Source organism: Crocodylus siamensis, chromosome 1, assembly GCF_052110815.1.
Source record: "Crocodylus siamensis isolate JL-2025a chromosome 1, ASM5211081v1, whole genome shotgun sequence".
Classification (NCBI taxonomy): Eukaryota; Metazoa; Chordata; order Crocodylia; family Crocodylidae; genus Crocodylus; species Crocodylus siamensis.
In genome coordinates, this window is record NC_143395.1 from 226716920 (window position 1) to 226744681 (window position 27762).

Genomic DNA, 27762 nt, shown 5'->3' on the forward strand with positions numbered 1-27762 from the left:
AAATGAATTGTATAATGGAAATAGGCAAACCTAAAAAAATCCGGAATTGGTATGAACTGTACCGCCCCAACCCCCAAATACCACACGTTAACTATGGTCAGGAGAATAACAGCATTTCATTGCATATGTCTTCTTTCATTTTATGGTACTTTGCATCACAATGTAATTATATGTAACTGCTTGAAAAAGCACTTAACCTTCTACCCCCCTTGGGGTGCAACTTAGTGTGTAAGGCACCATAATGTCCATGTTTGAGCAAAGAAGAAAATGCTCTGTACTAGTATAAAGTCTTTTCCTGGAAGTGGCAATACCTCCTACTGGAGTTGGCTGTACCCCCAGGGGGTGGCTATAAGGGGATATATCCTGCATGCTTCCAATCCAGACTTAACACATCATTTGCAACCTGCTGTGTTTGCCACATCTCTACCCTGCTATCTAGGAAAAATGCTTCTAGTCAATTAGGTTTTTAAAAGACCTTCCACTGAGCTTCTCACAGTGATTTACAGAACTTCTTTAAGAGCACCCCTGCAAAGTAGGTCAGTGTTGCTATTTTATAGAGCAGGAAGTTGAGGAACAGAGAGGTATGAAACCACCTAAAAACCACCTCAAAAGCTCCAAACTTTGTACTTCACCATATCATTTACATTTCAGATGGTGTGGGTTTTCTCATTCTATCCATTGTTGTCATGTGTAAATCTGGCAAGTGTTATGAAATCAATGTAAGTGGGGTTGCTGCTCATCTTGGTTTTCATTGATGCAGATGCTTTTAGGTGTTTTGAAAAATCCTAAAAGTAATTTTAATGCAGTGACATTTCTAATATGAATGACATAACATGCTCTGTATGGCATGATATACTTGCAAGGTATTCAGATAGCACAGTGATTAGTGAGGTATAAATACTTAGTTAGACAGCTGGGTTTTTTATTATTTCTCTGTGATATCTCAGACATTTGGATCTTTAATTCTCAAAATCAATTTGACAGTAGACTGAAATGTTCAAAGCTTAGAGGTATGTGGCAGGTTGCAGAGATATGTTTTCATGTCAGCCCATGAGTAAGCAATGGCTAGAAGAAAAGCATGAGCAATGGAGGACTGCATATAAATAACTATTTCTGACCAGAGAATGTCCTGTTCTACAGCATTACCTATGGGAGGAAGTTATAGGTGGTAGGGATAGCATCGTGCACAGTCCTTCTGGGATGGTTCTGTGGGGCATTAAAAGGGTAATGGGAAAGTTAAGGCAAGGTGAGTATGAGGGGCAATGTGAAACCTTTGTCCTGTACCCATGCCTCACAATTAGGAACTGTGGATCCCCAAGCCCAATGGAGGTGAGAGTGTCATAAAAACAGCTGATACCCTCATTCAGCTGAGATCTGCAGAAGGTATCACTCTTGGATGGTTCAACTCTGAGCTGAACTATTCCACAGTGTTTGAATTAAATTAATTCTAAGTTTTCCTCTCTGCCCTGGGTGTAACTAATACCTTCTAAATTATTGCTTTATTCATCACTGGACTATAGTTAGACTGAGTGACTGATGAAATAAAGTGGGTATAGCAGGACCATAATCAACAGGAGGTAATCAGAATTACATGTCAATCTTTTGTGCTGTCCTGTCAAACCAACAATAGGAACAGAATCAGCCTGAGCTGCAGTCTGCCAGCTGTCAAACTGCATGAGTAACAGCTCCTTACATATATCCTGACACTGCAAACGGGAAACGTCCTGGTGGTTGTGGGAGGCAAAAAAAAAAAAAAAAATCAACACTAATAAAGTCATTTATGTCTCTTGGCCAAGAAGTATATCTACAGTCCTAAATCAGAGCATTCTGAGCAGACATGAAAATTATTTTAATGTCAAGTCTTAGCTCTTCATACTACTTACAGGATACTGTAGTGATGAATGTATGTAAGGATCTACTAATCTTGCATGTTTCACTTGATCTCAGACCTATTCCCTTGCCTCTTGTCTTTATGAAATTTGCACAATATTTTAGAATATTTTTCTCCTTAGTAAGATGCTTTTGGAGCACATTGCATTGGGTTAGGCACCACACTGCAGCAAGAAGTAACTCTGAGAAAATGACTTCTCTTTCACCTAAAGAGCCTACCCCTTTTTTTGTTTAGTTTCAGTTTTGATTAGATGAAGCAATGGGCCTGAACAGATCCCTCCCAAATATGAAGGACTTCTGTCTTTTAAGTTCAGATCCAAATTTATATCTAGATTCAGGGTTGGAACCAACCATAGTACAGGGCAAATTGAAATCCCAACATTGCTGCCCACACAAGTTGTTTTTATTACAAGACCTGGTAGTCTCACCTCACATCCAAGCAGGCTACACCAGAAACATCTCTGGAATATGAAATAATAAACATGTTATGACTTCAGCATACAGACAAAGACTTAATGAACTTTCATATGGACCTGTATGAATAATACATTTTTTAGTTTGGTGGACAAAACAAACAAAAAAAATTATAAATATTTTTTGGTTTGGGTTGAACAGGAATACATTTTTTTTCAGTGAAATGAGATCATTTACAGCCAACCAAAATCTTTCACCTGGCCTGAGAGAGAACATTTTATTTAATTTCAAGGCATATTAAACACCTTAGCTGGAAATGGAACATCTTATTTAATTTTTAAATTATTTAACACTTTCCCCCATTTAAAAAAATAGGTCAATTCTGAAATGAAAATATTTTTATTTTGAAAATAGTTGAAAAACCCCAAATTCAGGAATAGTTTAGTTTCCGCCAAAATATATATTTTGATGAATTTATTATCTGTTGAAAAACATTTGCTCACTTCTACTGGCCTCCCCACCAGTAGCCATATCCAACTCCTATTAAAGGTATTAGGAAGATCCCCAATAACTTGTGTGGGATATGGATTGGAACATAGATATTGTCTGCCTAGGTCAGGGTTAGAAAAGATCTGTGGAATTCAGATTTTTTTAATCCAGTCACCGAAAGGTAATTGTAAGAAAAAAAAATAATTTTCAGGTCAACTCCAAAACCCCAGTTTTTCCCCCTCAAATATTCCCAAACCATTTTTATTTAGGTCTGAATAAAAGTTTTCATTTGGGGTAGCTGACCTTTTTTATTTTTGTCTTTTTAAAAAAACCCCCCATGAATTTCTACTGAAAATATTTCCAAACATAAAGTCTGATTGTTTGGTTACAAAAGCATGAAAATCCAATATAGCAACTTTCTGATTTTTTTTCTGATCTAAACTAGTCATTGAATATTCACCAAATTCATGCATCATTTCTATTATTTTGAACCTGCATTTTTTATTCACCAATAAACAAATGTCACCCAACTGCAGCTTAAATAACACTGACAAGCTATTGGAGAAAGGAGGAGGAATTTTGCATAACTAGTGCCTATAATATATCTTTTGATAGGTCCTTGGACAAATCCAGGACTCCTGTCCACCAGGCTGGTAACTTTTACTTGTGTTTATTTCATAAAACAAAGAAATAAGACAACAACATAGAGGGGCATCCATCCTTCTGCAGGTACTGATATTTCATTTGTTTTTAGAGCTCTGACTCTGCTACTGTTCTCCCACCCCATTTTCTTGACTCCCCTAGGGACCCGAATTAGCATGCTAAAATCGAGATGGGAAATATGCAGATTCCCTAAGGATATATATGCACTTAAAGAACTGATTCATCACAACAGTCTGACATGGGCATGAATAAAGGATTGCTCTCTTATTTCAGATTTTATTCAGACATCAGCATAACTGCATATTCCCACCTGTGGGATTTACAAATTAGTGACAAATATATTAGAACTCTAGTCACTCTATCAGATTGATCTATTATTGCTTGAAAGGGCACATTAATTTGATTACTATTACTAGCTAATTATAGTAACAATAATTAGCTAATGTGGGAGTTCTGTCATTCATATGGGGTCGATTGCCTTTGCTTTAGAGGCAGTAATAAGACAGAACTTTGAACCTATGTGTTAGAATAGAAATTACCCTGGATTTCTTTGAAAGGGAAAGCGTTTTATATTCTTTTATCTCTGCCTATCTTAGAACGTCTTCAGCCTCATCAATGACACATTTAATCACCTCACATAAGTTTTAGTGAAAATGAATTCACTTATCCTCAGAACACCCTTATTTGCAAAGTGCCTTGTAAATGTAGAGTGCCACATAGGTGATTACTGCTACTATTAAACCCTTTTCTACATCTGAATTCTTTTTTTTTTATCCATGATAGATTTCAAAGTATAGCTTTGTTGTAGATAACTTGGTCTGCCACAGTAACTTTACATACTAGCAAATCTAAACCAGTGCCAGAACTAGTCAAAATGAATATGAGACAGAAGCTTCAGAAACAAAATGAGATTCCACTCCTACAGAGACATAATTTATTCAGAAATTACAGATGGTAAGACCATAGGATTTCACACGTTTCTCCCCAGTACAAGTGCCTGGGAAAGTACTAGAAACCATTTACAACCTCGTGTAAGAGTTCCATTTTATCTGAACAAAGTCTTGCCTGTTTATTACCAACACCTGCACTTGCTTCTCTGAATTGCTTAGCTTCCTTCTCTTGCCTCTGCTTTAGCATTTTGACTGCGGTGAAGATGTAGGCTACTTGGAGCATCACCATACAGGGAAGGTATCAAAAGAAATAATATATTTATTGCTTTGTGCTTGTTTTGCACATTTCCTTTGAGGATTCAAGAGTATTTTGTAAATATTAATTCAAATATGCCTAATATTTTTTTTTCAGGAGGTATGTAAGTATCATTACCCTTTTACAGAAATGAAGATCTTGAACTTCTAAAGTTATTTTGGTACCTAATTTCCATTGAAGTAAATGGAAATACCATGGAGGGGCTCTCCTGAAGTGAGTAGTCAAAGATTGAACAGGCACTGGCAAAACTATGAATAAAATCTAGAATTCTTGCTTCCCTATTAAAGTTGTTATATGTACTTCATCTACCAGCAGCTGGGCATGGAGAAACCAGCATTGAAGGAACTGAATATGAGTGATCTCATCTTTTGGTATTGCCTGAAACATTGCAAAGATTTCAATTGCCCAAGGAAAACATAGACTGTGGGTATGTCTACATGTGCACTTTAATGTGATTAGCCTACTTTAATGCTCATTAGAGCATCACAAAAATGCTTTTTACTTAATGTGCATTAAAGTAGGCTAATGTGCATTAAGTGTCACTTAAAAAGTGTGCTCTTTAGTTGAAGTGCACTAAGCCAGGCTAATGCGCATTTTCCTAGTATCTCATAATGTATTTTTACATGTGCTCCGGAGGTGAGAGGGGGGCGTGCTTTAAGTAGAGCAGCTCCTAGAGCTGTTCTAATTAAAGCACCACCACATTTTATGTATCGGCATCCCTGTGCTTCAAAATGGCAGTGGGGGTGCTTGAACCAAAGCTCATTTAATGAGCTTTAGTTTGAGTCACTATTTGAGTTGTTTGATGAGCTTTAGTTCAAGTGCCCATGCCACCATTTTGAAGTGTGGGGACACTGATACATGAGATGCAGGAAACTGCTGGAGTGTGGTAATTGCCATGCTACAGCAGACTCGAGTAATCAAGTCTGCTCTGATGCACCGGAAATCCAGTGCATCAGAGCAGCCTCTGAGCTCTTGTATAGGCACCTGGAGGTACTAGATTTAATGTATGTTAACTAAAGGACATTAATGCACATGTAGGCATGCCCTGTAATAAATATTTTTCTCCTATCAACCACCAGTTTTTAATCAAAAGAAGGCCTCTTTCTTCACAGCCCCCCAACCCTGACCCTTGTTTATATTGTCTGTTCTGTTATGTGCTGAAGACCATCTCTGTCAAGGAAACACTTACCAATTCAGGGTATTCAATGAACCACTTAGCTATCACAAGTTTTTGCAACCAACTTCCTAACTTCTATTTTTATTCCTGTCTCAGTTTTGGTAGTTACATAAGCACATTACCAAAATTCCCCTATTGTTTGTTTAAAATCTGTCAAAGAAAATTCCAAAGCCTAGAGGTCTCTCAGGACATTAAGGATCTGCCAATGTCCTTGTGTATTTCCTCAACCAGCCTATGCATGTGAGTCCCCCCCACCCATGTCTATAACTTAGCATGTGGCCTGCATCAACATACCCACTGTATGCTTCCTGTTCTTGAACAGAATTCTGTGAAGAAGTCTGAGAATCACTTGTCTCCATGTCTAGTCGAGGAAGGCAGTTGTGACAAGTATTAGGATGCAGAAGGACTTGAAGTAAAAAATAGGCATATTAGTTAACAATAACTCCTTAATCACTTGTTCCCGACCATTCATGATTTTATAAACCTCTATCATCTTCTTGCGCAGTCCTGGCCTTTTCAAGTCTTACCTCATATGTAAACTAGACCATACCCCTGATCATTTTTGTTGCCCTTCCCTGTTCTTATTCTAGTTCTAGTATAACTTCTTTGAGATAAGGTGACACAGTATTGAAGACACGGGCCCGTAAATTGATACAATAACATAATGATGTCTTGCCTTCTCTTTTCCATTTCTTTCTTAATGATTACTAACATTCTATTTGCCTTTTTGACCATTGCCACATGTTGAGCACTGTTTTTAGAGTTATCTGCAATGGCTCCAAGAGCTTTCCTGAGTGGATGTGGATAATTCTGAGCTCATCACTGGGCATATATCTACATGAGATGCTTGCTATGCAGTAGCCTAATAATGTTGTGCAGTAGTGTGCTGGGCAAAAACTGTGCTAATACACTGACTACTGTGCAGTAAGTGTCACTAAAAAAATATATACTGGTGCTACTGTACAGTAACTGTAGTTACTGCACGTTTAGTTAGTACTTCATTAAGTAAGTACTAAACTATATGCACAGTAACTTCTGCACATTAATGAATGTGCAGATGTGCCCACTGTGTATGTATGATTTGATTTTTATTTTCCTGTGTAAGAGGTAAGGTCTCTCCTCCTGCCCCCTCCATGGCAAACACTGTTTACTGGAGGTAAGTTCTCTCTCTATCTCCCTCTTCCTCTCATCGCTCTGACATTTGGCAGCCACTTCCTTCCCCTCCTACTTTCCTCCTCTCCTAAGTGAGGGGAGTGGTGGCCTATGGTGCAGCCAGGTTTTAAGCCCCTGCCCCACTGCTCTAAGAGTTTGAACACCACTGATCCAGATTAATGATTTGACGCATGTCTATATGAGAACTTTCCTTCTCAGGATCAGATTCTTGACACTGGCAAGGCTTGTGTGCTACCAGTTACCTTGAGAGCCATGCTGTCTAGAGTTTTGTACCCCTGGTAGGGTCACTTATGGCAGAAAGGTTGAGAGCGAGGTTCTCAGACTAGAACAAAAATGAAAGTTGTCAGTGGTGCAACAGGCAGATGAAGAAGGAACACTTCACAGTAGCTTCAAAGGAAAATGAAGGCTGTAGCAGAACAGAAACCTCTGGTTGTCTAGGTTTTCCTTGCCATCAGATTAAGGTTTCTTTTCTGTGAAGTATCAGGCAGTTGCTGATGCACAATGGCATCCTCACAAGAAACAGAGACATGTGCAGATGTCTTCTATTAACAGCAAGCCCTGGGGTGATGGAGGCAAGTGCTAGTGATCACTGACCTACACAGAGGTGATTGTGTTGTTGTCGTCACACTGTCATCTTTACACTGAAGGACTTCCAACAGTGATACTACAAACTTACTATGCCAGGCAACAGTATACTCAAACATACCATACTGCTCCATGCCCACTGCCTCTTGAACTGAAAGCAGTGGAGCTGGGTTTATATTGTGCTGTGATGCTGTGCTGAATCTCTGTCCCTCAACTGCTATTTAGCCCACTAGCAGCATTACATGTACACAGTTCTGGTGGTAGGCCATGCTAGGCAATGCAGTCTATGCTAGGCAATGCAGTGTAGACGTGTCCTTCATCACTTATCATAGCTTAATTCAGGGATGTCAATGTGACAGTTCAGAAATAGTTGGGTATAGTCCTGCTTTGAGCAGGGGGTTGGACTAGGTGACCACTTGACATCTCTTCCAACTCTCATTTTCTATGATTCACTGAAAAAACAACACCCAACATTGCTCATTCTGCACTGCTTCTTGTTCGTCTTCTTGGAGAAGAGATGCTAAGAAAATACTGGCTTCTAGAATCGCCACTGGGACATATTTCTTGGAAAATCTTTGTTATTATTCTTTATTATTCTCACACAATCTGCTTTCTTTTTTATTCTAGTTCTCATCTTCCAATTTATTTCCATCTCCCTATCCTAAAAGAGTAGGCCAAAGGGTGAGAGGATGCCAGAAGCCTTTGCATTAATCAGCTTTTAAGTCTGTACCCAGGATCACCTGTTTATAGGTAGACAAGCAGTTTCCTCACAGGCTCAGAGGCAGGGGCAGCTGTGCCCAAAGGCTTAGGCACTGGCAGCTGTGCTCCAGTACATAAGGCCTTATATTCTGGGTAGACTTAGCTCATAAAGATTTCTGTCCTGAAGTCATGCCTTGGAGGAGATGTCCCATATCTAGTCTTGGGATAACAGAGTTCCTCAGTGAACTGCTGTTTGAATAATCAGGGACTAATTGTGTTGATGAATGAAAAAAATGGCATGGCTGTTCCTACTGTTTGTAGCCAGGAAACATTTGTCCAGATAAAGACATGTTGCCTTTCCATGTAGTTTATCACATAAATTTGAAATGGCAGCAACTTTTGAGCTTGCCAAACCTCTTTCTCACAGTAAAACATACATGAGAACTGCAAACTGGAATGGACTGGTACTAAGAAATGATTCCCCTTTTCTTTGCCAGTGCTTGAAAGCCCTATACAAACAAATGAGTATGCTCTTGTTTAAATGGCACTCCTCTTTCCAGTAGAATATAGGAGCAGTGCAAACAATATTGGACCAATCTTATGCAATTACTTTGTGTAATTTTGGATTTACCCTCATAAATAAGAACTTGAAAAGGCATTTGACATTATTTTCCTTCTTTTCTTCTTCCTATTTGAGCTTTGGCACAGTAGAGGCAGTATGAGTAAACTTAATTTCCCCCCAATTTTTTAAATTATTTACAACTTATTTCTTTGGAGTCTTCACCTCCTCTCTCATAGAGATTCTTATACAAGCAACCTCTACAGAAAAGCGTATATTGAATTTAGTGACTGAGTAAACCAGTACAACGTAACCTTTTCCCTGTATAAGCTGAAGAGTGAGTTCCTAGAGTCACTCAGCTGAACTCAGCTCCTAACCCATCACCTGGATACTCTCTAAAACATCCAGGTCCTAAATTTTTTAGGGCTTTAAAGGTCAGAAGCAACAGTTTCTATTATACTAGGAACTATTGAAAGCAAGTACTTTTCAAGGTTTATATGTGTAAAGTGTTTCCTGTGACAAGCATCTCTAAACCAGTGGACAGTTGCATATTCTAGAGATGGAATTTTGAGTACTAATATAGTACATGCTCTTGGTCAATGCTTGGTTGTGACCTACATAGCTAGTCGCAAATTAAGGCCTTCAGGTCAGGAACTTGAATATTAAAGGGTAGGATAAGCCCTCAGCTGCAAAATGTGATAGAACCTCTGCTATTTCATCCAATTGTTTTCCCACCATCTATCATATTTCTTCAGTCTTACTCAGATACATCTGAAAAGGCACATGGATAAATTCCAAACAAGATACATTTTATATGATAAAATTTCTCCAGCAGTACCTTATCAAGATATGTTCTCAGAAGTTTCTTTTAGATCCTGTTCAACACAATGCGTTCCCCATACTTTTAAATTTGTTTCTATCTGCTACTCACATACTCTATTCTTTCTGAACATATATTGGTTCACTGACAGAGATGATATGTTGGGAGAGCTACAATCAGATAAAAGGGGTGTATAAAGTTTTACTATATACTCAACTGGTGGATGAAAAGCGTGGCTGTCCAAAATGTACTGCCTAAGATGATAGATACTAAATCGAGGACCAGATGATTGCCAGTCTCATAAGACAAGGTAAAATGAGGACCATGCTCCAAAGTTAGGCAGAGTGGGACACAAACAGGTGACTGACTTAAGTTATACTTTTGTCAACAGTGAAAGTATTTCACACGATTGTTTTGCCAAAGATTTTTTTTTTTAGATTAGAAGTCAGAAGAAGTATGCAGGGAAACCTGCTAATCCTGCTTGCCTGACCTGTTCTTGTCAGAATAATCTTTAGCTTGAGCTCTGGAAGCAACAAACTGCGTAAAGTCTATGCCCCCTTTCTAACATTATTATCCCCCCTGCTGTTTTAATTTATGTGTTTAATTTTGGTTTGCAGGGTGCAATATGGCTAATTGCTTGAGAACTGCACAACCTTACAAGTGAAATTTCGCTTTTATAATTTGTGGCACATCAAGTGTAATAATGTACATTTAATTTCTCAAAAAGATAATTATGCTAATAGAATTATTTGAATAAAAATTCACACTTTACACAGGATAATGTCCTCTATCTCCTAATTTATACTAATGTAAGTCTCTAAAGAATTTTTAATAAGCCACTTTAACCCAGGGCTGGGAGTGGCTGGAAGCACAAGAGTGAGAGTGCACTCAGACCTTCACCATGAACTGAAACATTTCATACAAATCTAAAGAAGACCCTGTCAGAGATAGTTACCAGAACAATATTTGACATACCCTAGAAGCAGCTCCATCCAATCCTCTGCTCGTTTGGAAGCACATGGAAACTAAGGGTTTGCCTCCTGACAGGAGAAGAAAGAAGGAAGAGAAAGATCCTGATCAGAGCTATTTTGCTTATCTATATACAGGACCCACTTAGTCCTCCTGGAAAGGGCCAAATGTTTTCAAGAGTCAGTGAAATGTGGGAGGCCATTGACTCACAGGAAGGATCTCTGATTCCCCCAAAAAGCTCCTCTTCATTTTTAAAAAGAACTGAATCTCAGATAGAAACAGGAGAGAGGAAAAGAAGGGTGTTTAGAGATGTGCTCCAGGAGGCAGGAGAGGGCACTTTAATTAGTGCAACTCTGAGACCAGTGCTAATTAAAAATGTCTGGAGTGTCATGTGTATCAGTGTCCCTATGCTGGAAAAATGGCAGCAGGGTGCTTGTTGAACGAGCTTTAGTTTAAAGTGCCCCTCCACCGTTTTCCAGTGCAGGGGCACTGATATATGTATCACTGGAGTCTGCTGAAGCGCAGTCATTACCACAATCCAGTAGGCTTGGTTAATTGAGTCTGCCCCAATGCGCTGTAATTGCAGCGCATCAGAGAAGCCACCCTGAATAAGTATAGGAGCTCCAAGTCCCCAAGACCCTGCAGAAGTATGGTTTATTTGGAACACTCAGGGCACTTTTACACATGTTCCGGCGTGGGAGCAGTGGGTGCTTTAACTAGAGTGGCTCCGAGAGCTGCTCTAATTAAAAGGCCACAGTGGCTCATGCATCAGCATCTCCATGCTTCAAAATGGCAGTGGGGGCACTTGAACTAAACTCATTCAAGAACCTTTGCTTAAAGTGCTCCGCTGCCATTTTGAAGAGTGGGGATGCTGATACACGAGACGTGGGAGGCTGCTAGAGCATAGTAAATACAACACATCAGAGCAGGCTTGCATGTGCTGTAATTACAGAATATCAGAGCAGCCTCCTGGCACATCTACAAGCACCCTTTGGTACCTGTTGAGTCTGAGAGCCTGAAATAGGCTGTAAAGAGCAAAGACACCTGAGAAACTACTCTTTGACACCCAGCCCTTTAGCAGACCTTACACAAAGCAAACTCCATTTAAATGTTTGAGCAGTGTTCACAGAACCTTCTCCAAATGGCCACAGCATTTTCAAGGTTTTGAACTGGTCTGTGCCTAGGCAGGGCTATAAAACAGTTTCTGTTAAAATGTGATGCTGTATTACCCTTTGGGCATGTTTATATATCACCCTACGGCGATGTAATGATGCACTACATTGCCATATGGTGTTCTATGGTGACGTAGTGATCACACGAGTCTACAGTTGATTGCCAGCTACATTGCTGTAGTGGTGTACTCCCTCCCTGGTTATAGTGCACTGTTACGGTGATGTAGTGGCAAAATCTAACTGTGTGCTGTGTGCATGGAGCAGTAACCGAAATGAAGTACTAAAGCACAGCACCATAGCAACATCATCATACGGTGGTGTGTAGATGTACCCTTTGTTTCATAAAATCATCTTGAAAGCACTGACATTGGATATATCAAGGTCACCGTACAGTCTAAAATCCTGTAAGCACAGTTTAAAAAGGCCCACTTCAAATGGTTTCTGCATCTCTCATGAAAATAAAAAATACCATGACAATGTAATTAGTGGCACTAGGTTTCTCCCTGCACCACCTCCCTCCCTAGCTATAGCTGAGAAGTGGGCAAGAAATACCTAAGAAATACTTGCATTCAGCAAATGCTTGCTGCTCCTTGGGTCTATAGAAAATCATGTGGAAATTAACTATAAATCAGAGTAGTCCTGAGATTGCTCTTAAATGTATCAGCCACCTAGGTGGCCACCTTTTCCCCACTACAATACAGTCCATAGACACCCCAATCTATACTCAGACACATTGGTCTTGTACCAAAGGTTTACAGCTGCTCAGGAGTACTCTGGTGTTTGTGATCCTCACTGGGATTGAAACTACCTTGTAATGTAGGACATTCATACACAATTGTTATCAGTAAGGCCTTACTCTTTTCCTGTCTCACCACTGATTACCCTAGACGGAGCTCTATTGGCAGCATAACCTTATCCTTAGAATTAGAATGGGTGCAGTTTTCATGACAGCTGCTTCAAGGGAGAAGTGTGATAGATTTAAGTTTTTAAAGGTGCTGACTATAATGCTGGATTAATACAAAATGGCATGAGCAATGCCTACACTGTCAGATCATATTTTCTGCCTTAATTATTACAGTACCATTTTTTCTAATGCCATACGTATATTTATTGCTGATGAAAGCTGCTGGATTGACAACTCTAAAAGTTGAAAAACTCTTATCTACAAAAAGTGTGTAGCTCAAGGCAGTTGGCTGTCTATGACTTCTCCATGCTACCTCATTAGTGTATTCTTACTCTGTCCTGGATAAGCTTTTACGCCCCATGCTTGGTTAATCATGCCCATTATCTTCTGTGACTGTAAACATGGGGACTCATTTTATGGTGTTTTTGCAGTACTAGTACCTATTTACAGTGTCCTCTCTCATTTCACACACTTTGGTTAACGTTAGCCAAGCAGTAATATCTGAAATACCCTCATGGTATCCTATTTTAAATATAGGAAAATCCTATAAAAACTAAGGTATAACACTGTGGCAGTGTTTAATGTAGATCCCTGCAGGACAGCAATCCATGGCTACTGTTACCTTCCTATTGGAATTGGCATGCTTTTAGTCTGGTGATTTACAGGTAAAAGGTTTTCTATATTATGACTATTTCCTGGAGTTATTCAATTCCACTTTGTTGCAAAATTCTCTGAGCCAGTCAGTACCACTGAGGATCAGGCAGAGCTCTTCTCTCTATGGGTTGGGGATTTCTTAAAAACTGATTGTATTATACGGTCACTTGGCTTTATGGAGTTAAGATCTTTAATGTTAGTGTTTCATATTTTTTGAGGTTTGTTTTTCTTTTGTATTCCTCTGATAGCTTTAAACACAAAGTGCCTTATAACTAGGGATGGGAGAATTGGTTTGCATAAAATAAGAGTGGATGTATGCCATTGCAGTAAACTCATGCCCAAACAATTTTTTATTTTCATTGCTAAATTTTGCAGAATAAACAGATTACAATAAAAAGAATGCAGAGAGGTGATAACATTATTATTATTATTTATACTAAACCATAAATGCATATTCTGCATAACAGACAAATAACTGACATCTCAAGAGATCACTTGAAGTTCAGCTTCATCATAAAGTACAACTTTCTCCTGAACATTCTGCTTTTCTGTGTTAGAAAGGCTCACATTTACAGACTTTTTAATATCAAATTGAAGAGCCTCTATCCAGATTTCATAATAAAAATGGTTTGATCCTCAATGCTGCAGAGGTGAAATTCTGGTTTTCTTTAAGTCAACAGCAAAAATCTCATTGACTTCAACAGAGCTGACCCTTCAAACACCTTTCAAAGTTAATGTAAGCTGTGGATGCTCAGCAATTCTGACAGACGGGCTGTTCATTTAGGTTTCTAAATACGGATTTAAGTGCCTTATTTTAGATTAAACTTTCTGGCAAAAACTGTTGTTTAGCAGCTCATCAAGGAGTATAATTATTTACCGTTTCTCATTAGGTTCCCTAGGAAATTGTAATAATTTGAAGTGTAATAATTTGCCTTCAGACCAAAACACTAAAGTAGTTTTTAGTCCTCCCACAGAAGTTCAGTTGGAAAAAGAAAGGTGTAAAAGTAAACATGAGAGAAAGCGTAGCTGTATGACTCATACGAGCCACCAAGGAGACTAGGAATGTCTCTGCCACCTGTGCAGTGCATTTCTTTATTCTTGGCTCATTCGGGACAATCTGTGAGCTTCACATGCCAGCTTTTTTGCTGGTGTTTTAAGACCAGACTCTTGCTAAGGCAGGTGCTGACTAACACTGTGAGGGTGTACAGCACCATGCACAAAGTGGTTCTGATTGAGTCTGAAACTTCCTAAGGCTGGGAAGGGGCAGTGCATGGCTGTTTCTGCCATGGCAAAGACTTCCTGCGGGTGGCGGGGATGCAATACTGGCACTCCCTTCTAGTTGGCACCCAAGGCTGGTGTCCTGTTCAGCCCACACGAATTATATGACTGCAAGTGTCCAGCAGAGCTAAAAATGGAGAATAGGGACTGACATCATATTTCTCCTTGTAAGAGTTTGGATTCAAGTGTCTGACTCAGTTCTTCTTCCTAGCTCTCCTTAAGCTGTGTGAAAGGAAGAGGGTTGTAACATAAAGGCTTCTGAAGCCTGCCAAAAACTACACTTGCTCTTACTATAAACAAAAGTAAAGGAAATATCCCTAAAGAACCTTGATTTTTCAGTAGGTGCCTATATAAACTTTCAGACTGAGGAAGTGGAAAAAAAGTAGTCATCATCTAATCCTCAGTTCCTGCAGGATAAGAACTAGAACTCCTTCGAGGAGCTGTGAATAATAAAACAGATATTTTAGCCCTAGTTTATTTACTTAAATTGCCCAAAATAGCAGGCTGGAAAAGTGTGTCATGCCAACTCAGCCATAAGTGTGAGAGAATCAACTTTAAATATGGAATATGTTTTATCACGCTCAGAATGACTTCAGCAGTGGAGAGAGGTTTTTTTTGCTTCTGAATGCTTTGCCAGTTAAAGCCTCTAGACCAGTGGTTTTCAAACTCCCTAAGGCCGTGGAACCCTTTTACATCAGTTCCTCTTCTGTGGAACTGCTGCCCCTGGCTTTGCAGGCCACATGGCCTGGCCTGACAATGGTGGTGCACTACCTCCACCATTATCCCCAATCTCTTTGTGGGACCCATGATGATCTATAGTGGAACTCCAGGGCTCCATGGAACCCCAGTGGTGTACCAAGGGTCTCTGGCGCTTGGGGGCCAATTCTTACATTTGCGGGCCTGGGGTGGGGGGTGGGCAGAAACTGGAAGTACATCTCTGCACTGCTGCCACTGCTTCCAGTTTTGGAGCTGGCTGGCACCCCACCACGGCCCTGTGCCTGGGGTCCATGGCCGCCTACCACACTTCTCCCCATGTCAGTACGCCACTGAGGAACCCAGTTTGAAAACCACTGGTCTAGACCATTCTGAGGTTTTATAAAAGTTAATGGGAGTTTCCACTATTAACTTTAGCAAGGCCAGGTCTATCTAAACCAAAAGGGAACAAATGCATGAAGTTCAGTAGGAAGCTTTATAATGTAGGCCTGGAAATTCCTCTTCCAGGGATGCAATGCTGTGGACAGTTCAGCTGATGAGGAGCGGTCTTCTGAATCTCTTTACAAGCTCTCACCTTGATTGATAAAATTAAATGTGATTTCAGGGTAAGTACTACACAAGAGGTAGCTTGGCATTTATTCTTAAAGTCCATTTTCTAAGTAAAGGCTTTCAGACATATTTTTCCTTCTCACCTCAGAAATAATATTAGAAAGACTATAAAACACTTTCAGTGAGGAGAATGAGAAATGTACTGAGATATTATTTTTAAGGGACACAAATGAAACAGAAAAATGGTATTTAAATATGTGTAAAGACCTAAATATGTTTAGAGGCCACTGTCTGATATTTAGGCACCCTTTCCTTTTCAAATGGCCAGTTCTAAAACCCACTAAAGGCAACAGAAAATCAACTATTTACCTTAGTAGTCTTTGGTTCAGGTCCCAAGTTCCAGGGGGATTTAAAAAGGAAGATTCCAAGATTTGGGGATCTTTTGTGCTGATAAGTTTTTCTAATGCCAGCCAGACAGAACAGTGTACTGCAGTGTGGACAGTGATAAAAAGAAGCAGAAGTGTTATTTTAAAGTTGACTCAAACTGCGTATGGTCTCAACTTAAAAAAATCCATTTATTTTTGTGTTGCAGTTGTGAGGTGTCCAACTGAGGTCAAGGGAACAACTTATATGCTTACAGGTAAGCATCTACTTAAGTAGCTCCACTAGATCAATATTCCTATGATTCCTGAAGGATGTAAGGAAGGAGTCCATGGAGGCTGAAGCTTTGCTTCATATTTTTGGCCAATGGTTTCTTTCTGCTTTTGACAACTATTGTAACATTTGACCTGGCACAAGTGCTTTAATTAAGGTCAAGGAATTCTTCCAATTAGAACCCCACCTTATTAATACTGCAAATGTATAGCCCCACTCAACCCAATCAAACACCTTCTCAGTATTCAAACAGCTAAAATGTAAGAATGCTCCTGACATTGATTACCTTTTATACAGCTGTTTGAGCTTCTGTGGAGCACAGAACTTCTCATGACTCAGCAGCTATGCCATGAGGACACTTCCTACATATTGTCCTGGTGGTTCTCCTTGTTTGGGTATAAATATAATAGTGTCATATAAGAAAGGGAGTTACTTTTTGTCTTATAATCTTGTACAAGCTAATTGAAAAACCATCAGAGCCCAGCATTTAATGGGCTTTGAAAATTTTAATAGCATACAAAGTTTCTTGTTGATCACTAGGAATATCCCGGGCAATTTGCTCCTTTCACAGAGGCTAGGTAGCTGGAACTTGGCTAGAGAGAATATGACAGTATATCAATTTTATTATCTAATTTATGTGAGTATAAATGTTTTATAAAAGTTCTGAAAGTAATTTCTTATGTCAGGGAGGGTGAAAGTTACTTTAGATGTTTTAATTAGTTTTCTCTGAATCTGCTTCCTAAGTTGTTTCACTACAAATGAATCAATGTTATTACCCCAAAGAAATAATTTGACCATATTAAAATCAAGTACTTGGTTCTATGATTTAATGTTATTTTTATCCTAATGCTAGATGGGTTGGTCCAACGTCCCTTGAAGTCATTAGGGCAGTTCCAACTGATAACAGTGGGCTTTAGATCAGGCCAGAAATCATCAAGACTAGGGACAGTCATTACACATAAACCAGTTTAAGTGATCAGAAACTGGTTTAAACCAGTAACAGAACAGATGTTCAGTGCACAAAAAGCAGTTAAAAATGGCTGAAACTAATTTGAGATAAACCTGGTTGAATGTAGTATCAGACTTAACTGATTTGGGCTGAACCAGTTTATGCAATGTCTGTCCCAGACCCATTTCTGATTTAAGTTAAATCAGAGTCTTACAGCATCCCTGCATGTTCTTTGGGTTCAGCATTCTGCTCCAAAGGGCTGGGCTGGCTCCTCTCCTCTGCTCCCTGGCTACATCTCTGGCAGAGAAGGCATGTACAGCTGGGTCTGCTTAGCTTCCTCCTGTTCCACCACCCCACCACCACTCCCTGCTGAAGCAGGGATCCCCACCTCCCCTCTACTTTACACAGACACCTGTCAGCATTAACCAGCATAACGCATTAACTACAGCATTAACTACCATACAGTCTTTGGTGTGGAAGACGGGCCAAAGACAGACAGTGCAGCATTGGCTTAGGGTTTTTTGGAGCTAATCAACAGGTAGCTGGTAATGTCCCTCCATTCCTTCCTTGGAAAAAGTTGTTGAAGAGCTTTTGTTTTCTTAATAAGCAGATAAACACTGAGTTGGGGGTGATAAACACTGTGTTATCAACTCCCTGCTGAGCTGCTTAGGGGAGGGGGACCCCTCTCTAATCAGACCACACCTCCCTCAGCTCAGCATTATGAAAGGGAAGGGCTGCTCTAGCACTCCCCAGATTCTAGCCTGAACCACTGCAGTCATGTGCCTGCATTCCTGGAATGAAAAGGAAATGTCTATCCACCTCCAAATTGGTTCAAACCTTGCAGGTTAGATTGAATCAATTTAGGATCAGGCTTTTTGAACGTCTATCTCTAACCTAAGGCTTTCAGTTGTAGGAAACATCTACATTGCAGTCACTATAAACACTACAGTTGGTATACTTATACCCAAACCAGCTAACTCAGGAACTACTATGAATATAGCCACAGCAGCATAGGCTTCAAGCGGGCTACCCACTCAGATCTTTACTCAATGCTGCCATGGATACACTGTTAACACTACTTGACTTCATTTGCTTAAAGCTAGCTTGCGTATCTCCACATGAGCTGCAGTCACTGCCATTTAGACATAAACTTAGACTCCATAACAGTTTGGGGTTTTTCGTAGAGATTTAATATTTACTTTAGGCAGTAGGTGGCTTGATACTCCTTATCTATCAGTCTTAGCAGCATCCCACAGGATATAATCTTTTGTGGTGCTGATATCATTTCCAGGTAAAAAAATTTTCTCCAGATGTCTCTTGAAACAGCTCTAAACGTTTCCTATTGCAACAGGTAAATATTTATCTAGCTACCTGTACTTGCCTGGTGGATCATCTAATAGCAATAAATCCTGAATGACTCATTGCATGGTTGGACAAGTCCAGCAAGGCATTTCCCTGGTGGGACTATGCACCTCCTGGGTTAGGTGGAGGTCCTGTATATCAGCTAGGAACCTATGTGAGCAGTCAGACCTGGCTGACTGCTCCTCCCAGCAGATGTCTAGGTAGTTTAGGTCACCCATGACAACCACATCCCTTGCCTTTACAGCCTCCGTGAGCTGATCTGAGAATTTCAGGTCCAGCTCATCCCCCTGGTGAGGTGTTCTGTAGTAAATGCCCACTATCAAGTCCCTTTCCCCATAAGCCCCTTGCATTCTTACCCAGAGTGCCTCAGTTTGCCCCTCCTCTGACCCCATCCTGATCATCGAGGATGTGTATTGCTTTTTGATGTAATGTGCTACACCCCTCCCCCCACACACCTTTTTCCCTGGTTTGTTTTGCCTGTACAGCCTGTAGCCCTCAATGTCCACTGCCCATTCATGGGTAGAATTCCACTAGGTCTCCATGAGCCCCACTAGATCTGGGTTTTTACCAGCTACCAGATGGGTGAGTTCATCCTACTTATTCCCCATGCTTAAAGCATTTTTGTAGAGGCACTTGAGGCCTCCTGTACGTGCATGTGCCACCCCCTTGTTCTTAAGCTTGCCCTGGTCCCTGTCACTTACCTGGGTACTACCTGCACACATCCTCTGGCTTGATGATGAAGTATCCTCATGTTCCTCTGCATCCCTGTCCCCCGGCGAATGTATTTTAAAGCTTGCCATAAGAGATCAGCCAGCCTGGTAGAAAAAACACGCTTACCTTTTGGGAAGAGATGAAGCCTATCTTGCCCGAGGATGTCTTCTGTGCAGAAATGTGGGTCATGGTTCAAGAATCCAAGGCCCACCTGGTAACACCAGTGCTGAAGGTGTTAGCAAAACCTAAATCAGAGATTTTTTTAGAAGTGTCCAGCATCCTTGATTATTAATTGGAGATTTCTGATGCGCATTTAATTTTTTTAGAAGAAACAATACAACTGAATCCTGTACTCAGCACATTGGAAGTTAATTTAACAAGAGTTAAAATAGGATAAAATCCTATTTTAGGTGTACTGATATTCATCAAGGGAAAAGGTGAGGTTTCTAACTGTTTCGGTATACTTGAGAAATTTTCTTTTTTTTATTCTTAGGTTTATATATATACAGATTGAAACCCAGATCTTTATGAGATATTTCCTTGCACTATTATGGGCCTTATTGCAAAGTCCATTGAAACCACTAAAAGTCTTTTCAGGTTTTTTTGGGCCCATGTTAGACAGAGCCAACATTTTCTCCTATCTAATCTCTGTAGTTTTCTATATTCCTAAAAGGAAATACAGATTTCCTGAAGTCAAGAAATGTTTGCCCAGTGTTTTCTTAATCAAGTATATGGAATCTTCCAACATCATTAGACTGGCTTAAAAATTACAAGATTTAAAAAATATGATAAATTTTGAATTCTTTTCAAATTCCTTTTTGATTTCAGAGTGTTTAAGTTGCACAAATATTACCTATTCCAGCTTTTCTGCTGAGCCACAATGACTAAAAACTTAATTCAAAACCAAAAATGAATGCTGAGATGCTTATAATCAGTTGACTGAGGAAGCTGGTACTTTAGGAAAGACATCTGGTATAATGAGATTTATGACAGAATTATGAGAATTGCCACAGTGAAATTAAGCAGTGAGCTACTAGTGAGTCCTTATCCATGTGTATTTTGAAAACTGAATTATAAAAGGAAGAAGTATCTAGGAACCTAATCTATTAGTTACTAGTGGCTGAGCTGTTAACTGGATGAAACATAACTTGTATCCGCAATGGAGTGTCAAAGAACTAAAAAAAAACTCTCTAGTGTTCATTAGCAATAATTAATTCGGCAGGGAAGAAGCGTCTTGTAGAAAGGATCTTGCTTATGAAAGCTGAGTAGACTATGTTATATGATTGGGATTCACAGGCTTTTTGGCAAAGAAATTTGAGGCATTGCATTCCTGGGCCCTGACCGTAACAATGGATAAACTCCTTTCTAAATCCTGATGTTCTTTCTCCAGTTCCCCTTCTTGTAGTACATGGAAAACACACACACTATTAACTATTAGCTGCTTTTAGCAAGGGCTCCAATTACCTCTTTTTGGCCAGTTGCAGGACTTTGACTTCTTCAACTCTAATTTAACACTAGTCATTGTTTCCTCCTCCTTGGGTCTTGCCCTCAGGTTTCTCCTAGTTTTCCCATCAGATTACTCTGTTACTGTAACTTTGGGTAGGGGTCCTCCTTTCTTTTCATATGTAGCAGGCTTGCCTTTTGGAGCTTGGGTTGAGTCCCAGGCTTGAAATCTTGCTGTTTTGATTGGTGGAGCCCATCCACCAATCAGGAGACAGGAAGAGGAGTGAAGTCACTTTCCTGAGAGGAGAGGGAGAGGAGTTCCACCCCACCCCAGACCTGACTGAAGACTGAAACACTCAGGTCCGGAAGACTTCAGGGGCAGAGCCCTGGAGCATATAAAGGGAGCTGCATGCCCAGCATGAGGGAACACATTCAGGACAGAGAAGAGAGAAGAGCGGGGATTAGAAGAGCTGAGGAGAGCTGCTCAGCAGGGCGAAGCAGTAGCCCAAAAGCACCCCTGAAGACTTCCAACAGCGGGCAATGGTGGATGGTTCTAGCAGCTAGGCTCTCGGCGTGCAGCACGGCGCATGGCGTCCAGACCCTGGGAGCTGTGTGAGGCGGCTCAGGTCTGCAACCTCTGGCATGTGGCCAGAGACATGGTGCACAGGCCGGTGCATGGAGCAGGACCTTTGGAGCGTTTGGGCAGCTCAGTCCTCCACCCCCAGAACGAGGCTGGGAGCTCGGTGCAGGAGGCACTGAATGGCAGGTCCAGGAATGGACTGAGCCTGGTGCTGCACGAGGCAGCCCAGGCTTCCAACCCATAGCAAAAGGTTGAGTCCAGGGAGCCAGGCTCAGGCTACTGAGACAGGAGACGGGGCTGAGCCAGAGGCCCTAGAAGCCCTGCATAGAGAAGCCTATTGCAGGTGAGAGAGCATCTTGGCGCAGAAGATGAGGGCCACCCTCCAGGCCTGGGAGCCGTGTGTTGCAGGGAAAAAAGGATTCCCACAGGGGATGGGTAGTCTCCCCATGTTATTTAAGGGCTACTGAAAGTTGAGGTCGCACTAGGAGGGCCCCCTAAAGTTATCAGCTTCTTTGTAGGGCTTGGGAAAAGCCCAAGGGCATTGGGGTTTCCCCTTGGGATTAAGTTTATTTTGGGGTTTATCTGTTTCAGATCAGATACTTACCTGTGGCTTACCTATATTTGGAGGACTGGTATAAGGCTTTATGCCATTTACCCAGAGGGTATTGCTTATGTTATTTGTTTAGATATCTTATAAATATATAGAACATATGTTTATATCCATGTTCCTTTTCCTTGTTATAAGTTAATGTCAATAAATTTGTATATAGTTAAGCCCCCTGATTGTCCTGGCCTGGTTCTATAAGGACAGAAGGAAACTGAGCAGTCTGCAGTTCCCCTACAGCACACCTGCCAGCTAACAATCCCCTTCAACTGGAGAAGGGGAGTATATACCTGAGTTACCTGGGCTACACATTTTTCCCTGGGGATACAGTAAACTGTCTTATGCCCCCTTTCTCCCTCATTCACACCCTTTCTGTTCACATGATCTCAGCTATTATCCTTCACAATTTTTTTTCTGTTTCTGGCCTACCATTCTTCACCCACTCTTGTATCTACTAACTGTGAGATTTCTTGCTGGATGTCTTTCTGTCAACTAAAAGTAGACATTGTGAAAAACAAACTGTCTTTCCTCCAAATCTCCTCCATTTTTTTCCTTGCTTAAACATTCTTGTTCTCAGGCTAGTAACTGATTATCAGGTATAATCTCTGCCTGGCCTTATACAAACAAGCTGTGTCCCCTGACACTTCCTCTTTAACAGATTTCTAAAGATCTGACCTTTGCTCTTTGTCACTTTTAAAATGCACATCCAGGCTCTCATCACCTTCTAGTTTGATTACTACAATTTCCTCTTCTCAACCCACCCTAGCAATCACACCATGTCATCCACCCATTCAAATTATAGCTGATGAGATCCATTTCCTTGGCCAATACTCAATGTCACCCCTGCCTTAGATTCATCTAATTGTTTTCCTCTTTCTACCATATAACATTCAAGCATCCTGTCCTGTCTTTCAAATATGATGCTCTGTACTTATCCACTTCTATATATTCTCAAATCAGCCCCTTAGTGCCAGTGATGTCACTCTCAACTGCCATCCATATCTCTTGTAAACATTATCATATTTTCTGCTGGACTGTAGCCCTTAGTCATGTAATAATAAGGCCAGTACTCTTCTTCCAGTACCTTTATGAATAGTTTCTGCCATGGTACCTACCAAAAATCAAAGCATCTTTAGACATAGAAGCTCGTTGAAATATCAGATTACAAATTTTCTTGTAGATTATAAACTATGATGTTCATACATTATATATTATCTATCATACACATTACAATTTATAAACAAAAAATAATATCAGCAAACCTTAAAGTCTAGACAGTCTCATATAATAAAAGGCTTAGTCTGTCTGTCTGTCTGTCTGTCTATCTGTCCGTAACACTTTTACCGAACTGCACACGCACCAATTGGCAGCATGGGCCAGAAGGCTGGGGATGGGGCCAACTGAATTATAATGGGAGCATCCAGTACGGCTTCCTCTGCCACACGTGGCAAAAAAGTAAATTGGCATGGGCACATTAAAAGCAGCAGGGCCAGCTGAGGAAAAGCTGGAGCCCCTCCATTGTAGCAGGGTTGAAACTGAAAGAGGGGGGAAGGGAGGAAAGAGGGAGTGGGGTCGACCCTGAACTGGGGGGAGGGTGAAAAGTCAGCCTCAAACCAGGAGAAGGGGGGGATGATCAGGGGACAACAGGTCAGGCCCTATGAGGAGAGGCTACGGGACCTGAACCTGTTCAGCCTCCAAAAGAGAAGGCTGAGGGGGGATCTTGTGGCCTGTTATAAACTAGTCAGGAGGGATCAGCAGGCACTGGGGGAGTCCCTGTTCCCCCGAGCACTGCCAGGAGTGACCAGGAAGAACGGTCACAAGCTGGCAGAGGGTAGGTTTAGGTTAGATATCAGGAGGCGCTACTTCACGGTCAGGGCGGCTAGGGTCTGGAACCAACTTCCAAGAGAAGTGGTGCTGGCTCCTACCCTGGGGGTGTTTAAGAGGAGGTTAGATGCACATGTTGCTGGGGTCATTTGACCCCAGTATTCTTTCCTGCCATGACAGGGGGGTCAGACTAGATGATCTGCTCAGGTCCCTTCCGACCCTAGAAACTATGAAACAATGAAACAAGGGTTGACCATGAACTGGGGGTGGGGAGGGAGTCAGATATGAACTGGGGGGGAGGGAGGTGGGACGGGGTCAGACCCAAAACTGGGGAGAGGGGGAGAAGTGGGATAAGACCCAAATGCGGGGGAGGGGATGGGGGTGGACCCAAAGGGGGGGAGGGTGGAGCAGGGTTGCACCTGAACCAGAGTGCCATGTGCATGCATGCTGCCCAACAGGACCTCATAAAGGTGGGTTTGCGAGTGTCCACCCCATGTGAACTGCCTCTGCACATCAGCACAGCCCCAGAGCACCATGAAGTTGGTAACCTCCTCCCAGGATCAGTTGGGGGCCCAGATGGTTGGCACAGATGTGCACACATCGGCAGAACTGAGGCTGAATGGGGAGGTTGATGGGGATGACATGCTCATCCTGCACTGGCTCTCTGAGCTTCTTCTTGCCTGTCCCTGTGTGGTCCTGGACAGCGCTCAGGATTGCTCAGCAGAGGAACACAGTCAGGGACTGGGAGCTGCATGGCAGAGGCACTTCAGCACAGCACCTGCAAAGAGACACTTCTGGGGGTGAGCAGCAGCAGGGAGCAGGTGCTGACCCTGTTGCTAGCCAGCAGCCCTGGGGGGGATCTCAGAGCTGGGCAAGGGGTTCAGCAAGCTGCAGTCCTTTGGAACACTCACCTGTGGCCACACAGCATCTCTGAAGAGGGGATAGGCCAGGCAGAGGCAGTCTGTAGCCTGTCCAAGGGGGCATTTGGGGCCTGCTGGGCTCCTGGACAAGGATCATGCTCTCTCAGGCTCCCTGGTGTGTGGCCCAAGGCACAATGGCTACTGGCTTTTATACTCTGCAGCTAGGGGCTGCCAGAGAGCAGCCCAGCCCTGGGGCAGGACAGGCAGTCAGCCAAGAGGGTTGGGCTTAGTTTGCCCCCCCTAGTGGCAAGGCAGACCCAGCACTAAAGTCTACACGTGTGCTACTGTGCATTAACTAATCACGATTAAATTTGATACCTGCATTTGCAGGTATCAAATTTAGGCATAATTAGCCTAAGTTATGCTCAGTAAGAATGCACATGTGTAGATGCACACCCATACTGCAGATTAAATTAAGCTAATGTGTATTAACCAATATCATGTAGATTCACCCATGGGGCACAGATAGAAGTACAGCTTCCCAGTCTAACTCATGGTACTTCACAGAAAGTGCCATGATTTAGACTGATCCTCCTGACCCAACAGACATTAGCTATTGGATCAGAAGGCTGGGGGATCAAGTTCCAATCTGGAGCCGATCCAGGGAGAGAGGCTGCTCCTCTGCAGCCTCTCCCCCTAGCTGTGCCCCATCTCTCCTGGCCCCCAGCAATGTCTCATGATGCAGGGTAGGGAAGTCTGTTCTGGGGTTTCCCAGCCTGTGCTGAAGTTGGGGAGTAGGTGGGCCTCAGGGGGGCTCCAATTCACCTGCATCACCCTCCAGCACCAGACAGGCAACCTCCAGAATGAGTCACCTCCACTCCCTTCCCCTTTCTAATTCTGAAAAAAGATCCTGGAGCGGGGCTGGGCTATATCAGCCCAGCTTTGCTCCCAGCATGCACAGACAACTTAATGAAGGAGCTCATGTAATGAGGCTTCAGATTGTCACAGAATCAGGCCCTTTTAGAGTGCTCTGCAGCTGTGCATTTGTGTTAGGTCATGGATGTAGAACACTTTCAGGGACTAGACTAAGTGAAAATTGCCACTCTGCGTCCACGCAGACAACAAATCTGAGCTCAGAAATTAAATGACAATACACAGAGATTCTACATTTCATTATCATTTCTTCTTTAGGGGATTCAGAAACATAATACTGGTTACATTTCCAGTTCACACTGGAAACATTTCCAGTTCAGACATGGATGTATAACATAGATAGAAGTGACAATATATTTACCGAAAACCAGTCTTAACAATGTTGTTACCGGTTTGAAAAAATAATTTCTGGTTCTGTAATTAACTTAGTGTTTAGAACCATTATGGTTTATTCAATGCATTCTAGTGAGAGACTTCCAGTAGCCTTTGTAAAATTCTCAGACTTTCTACAGTATGCTGTAGAAACTAACATGCAGTTTTGAGATACTGCAAAAAAGTTGTCTTTTTTTTCCCCTCCAGACTGATGGAAAATGCATATTTGATATTTTTCACACAGTTCTTGTTTTTAATGGGGTTAAAAGGTGCATAATGTATCTGAGTCTCTAGATTGATATTGAAGTAGAAAGAAAAATTAGTACTTTGAAAAGACTGTAATAGCTATACTTTTTTCTTCACCAAGAGTTTTCTTTCTTGGTATCTAAAAAATCAGCAGTATGTTCATCCTTACTCTATTGACATTTTGGGGAGATAAGGCTCAGGCCTTTGGGCTTTCTGTGTCTGTCTGATTGCCAGTGGACAGTTTCAACACATTGTACCTCTTGCTTCATGTATTAGAGTCTAGGTCTAATAAATCGCCAACAGGCCATATGCACACTGGGGTATACCAAAAATCCTCAAGTTTGACTTCCTAGGTTGATTTTATGAGTCCTTATACAAATTCATTGTGTAGCTTCTTTACCCCAATACTCTGATCTTTTTGTCTGTTTTCATGCTGGACAACTCTATTTTCTGCTTCACCAAGATGAGAATCAGAAGTCTTTGATTTATACCCTCATTTACAGATAGTGTCATTGTGGAGATTTTTTACTATCCATTTTGCTTTCAAGTGAAGTTAAAAGTCCTCCAGATCTGACAGCTATGCGGCAACAGTAGGCTATGGAGAGCTGCAAGAATGAGTCATGTGTCCTTTAGTGGCAAATGGCATGGAATTCATATTTCTCATAATGCAAGAAGGGAATATTTTTCTCCTCTGATTTCAACAGCAACAGTTATTCTTTGGTATTCTTGGCTTTGGTCAATAGAATTAATTAAGAAAATGAGTTAAATTACTTTCCTAAAACTCAGCAAAATTCATCTCATACCTGCACACAAAGGGTGAGCAACACCCATTTTTAGTGTCTTCAGTGTTTCTACTATTTCTTTGACATCCTTTGGAATCTTACAATGTCTCTTTTGGACGGTATAAAAAAATCACTTTGACTTTTGTTATATCATCACCTTTTGGCATTCACTAGTTTGGTCGGGGGAACAGCAGTATTATAAGAAACTACTATAGGAAATATGCCAGAATTACCATATTGGTCTTAGCAGAATTAAGAACTACTGGAAATCTCAGCCTTATTTGGTAAGATTTATTACACAAAGTAGGCATAGCTGAACCTTAGAAATGCCTGATATTTTTCCTATCATAATCTGTAATGTATTCTATAATTCTTTTTAGCTGTTTATCAGATATATACTGTAAGAGCTATTTTCCCCTAAATTTATTTCCAATATGAGTTTACAATGTATATTCCTTTCCCAATAACTTTTAAGGTTCCAAAGAAGCCATTAAGTTTTATTAAGTAAATATAAACTTTGGGTCCTT